General features: G+C 35.8%; 1 non-coding gene across 1 annotated transcript; it reads left to right on the plus strand.

The window, feature by feature from the left end:
• Positions 1-678: 678 nt before the first annotated feature.
• Positions 679-785, plus strand: LOC128290837 (small nucleolar RNA R71). Its single transcript, XR_008280622.1, has one exon. It is a non-coding gene; the product is annotated as a small nucleolar RNA R71 (small nucleolar RNA).
• The last annotated feature ends 1528 nt before the right edge of the window (positions 786-2313 follow it).

Consider the following 2313-nt stretch of genomic DNA (forward strand, 5'->3'; position numbering starts at 1 on the left):
CTTTCATAGATTAGTTTGGATAGCTGGCCTATCTGAGTTTCGAGCCCTTGGATCGATGCTTGTTAATTCTTAAGTGCTGTCTCGGTATTTTGGAAACGGGTTTCTGATATCGAGATGAATTTAGAGAGCATCTCTTTAAGGTTCGGTTTCTTCTCTTGTTGATATGGTGGCTGTTGAAAACCCTGAGGATTTTGTGGCTTTTGATTCCCTTGACCACCCCAGGAGAAATTTGGGTGGTTCCTCCAACCCGCATTATAAGTATTACTATATAGGTTATTTTGAGATCTAAAGTTATTGTTACCCATATAGTTGACTTGTTCCTCTTCGGTTGTAGGATTGAAGGATTGATATTTTGTATGCACACCTCCTCTACTTGAGTCACACCTCATTACTGGATGTACCTGCGTAGAAACAAGTAAACCATTAATCTTTTTATTGAGAAGTTCTACCTGATTTGATAGCATAGTAACTGAGTCGACGTTATAAATGCTGGCCATTTTTGTTGGCTTAGTCCTCATGACTGGCCATTGATAATTATTCAGTGACATTTCTTCAATAAATTCATAAGCCTCTTTAGGTGTTTTGTTGTTGATGGTTCCTCCAACAGCTACGTCAACCATTTGTTGAGTCGAGGGATTTAGACCATTGTGGAATGTTTGTACTTGAAGCCAAAGCAGTAACCCATGGTGAGGGAACCTTCGCAATAGATCCTTGTATCTCTCCCATGCATCGTAAAGTGTTTCTAAGTCCATTTGCACAAAAGAAGAAATATCATTACGTAACTTAGCCGTTTTAGCCGACGAAAAATATTTTAGTGGAAATTTTTCGGTCATTTGTTCCCAAGTAGTAATTGACCCTCGTGGTAACGAGTTCAACCACTATTTACCTTTGTTCCTTAATGAAAAAGGAAATAACCGAAGACGAATAGCATCATCAGAAATGCCACTGATTTTAAATGTATCGCAAAATTCTAGAAAGTTTACTAAGTGAGCATTGGGATCTTCATCCTGCAAACCATCAAACTGAACAAACTACTGTATCATTTGAATTGTTTTTGGTTTCAGTTCAAAAGTATTTGCAGCTACAGCCAGTCTAACTATGCTAAATTCAGTTCCTGTTAGAGAAGGTTCAGCATAATCATACATAGTACGTGGAGTAGGATTTTGATTAGCCGCAATTGCAGGAGGTAGCTGATTGCCTTGGTTTTCAGCCATCTCTTCGGTTGGGGGTTGAGTGTCATCTTCTTGCTCATTCTCTGTGTATCTTAAACATCGCCTTATTTCTCTTTGGTTTCTACAAACTGTACGATCGATTTCTTCGTCAAAAAGTAATGGTCCTGACATGTTTCTTCTAATCATAAACTAGGAAAACCTGCTAAGAGAAAGAAAAAGTAAAGTAATTAGTAATAATTAAATTGCAACAAAAAAATAAATGGCTAAAGTAATGAAAATTGAGTGTTCCTAATATTTTAGTTCCTCGGCAACGGTGCCAAAAACTTGATCGCGTGATTCATAACAAGTAAATAAATATTTATAATGAAGATCAAACCTAGACTAACTATTATCACGGCAAAAATGCATGTGCACCTATCGAACAATATTATAGTAATGACAAGACTGGGGTATCGTACCCAAGGGAACCAAAAGTACTAGTAATAACTATCTTTTTATTATCTAGCCTAAGAATAAAAGGGTTTGTTTTAATTAACTAATTATTTAAACTAAGAACGCACAGAGAAAAGAATTGGGGAATTGCTTTTGGGAAAATCGATTGACTTGAGACAATACCTAAGGAAAAATCCACCTAGACTTTACTTGTTATTCTGGCTCTGAATCGGACGATTTATTCATTCAACTTATTCTGTAGAGATCCCTAAGTTATGTTATTATCCATATTCAAGACTAATAACGTCTAATCTCTAGATTGAATAACTGAGACTTTTCTTTAATTAACACTCTAGGGTTGCATTAACTCGATCTATGGATCCCCTTATTAGGTTTCACCCTAATCCGGCAAAATCTTGTCACCCTATTTCTAGGTGCGCAATCAACTCCACTTAATTATGACAAATGTACTCTTAGATACGGTCTATTCCTCCTCTGAATAAGAGCGTGTCTTGAATCAGTATTCTGGGATATCAAAACAAGAATTAAGAACACATAATTAAGAACAAGTTAAATATTTATCATACGATTCAGAAAATAATAACAAGATTCGTCTTAGGTTTCATTCCCCTTAGGTATTTAGGGGTTTAGTTCATAACTAAATAAGAAAACATCTTCGAAGAATAAACAATACAAAACATAAAGAAAG

Source organism: Gossypium arboreum, chromosome 3 (genome assembly GCF_025698485.1).
Source record: "Gossypium arboreum isolate Shixiya-1 chromosome 3, ASM2569848v2, whole genome shotgun sequence".
Lineage (NCBI taxonomy): Eukaryota > Viridiplantae > Streptophyta > Magnoliopsida > Malvales > Malvaceae > Gossypium > Gossypium arboreum.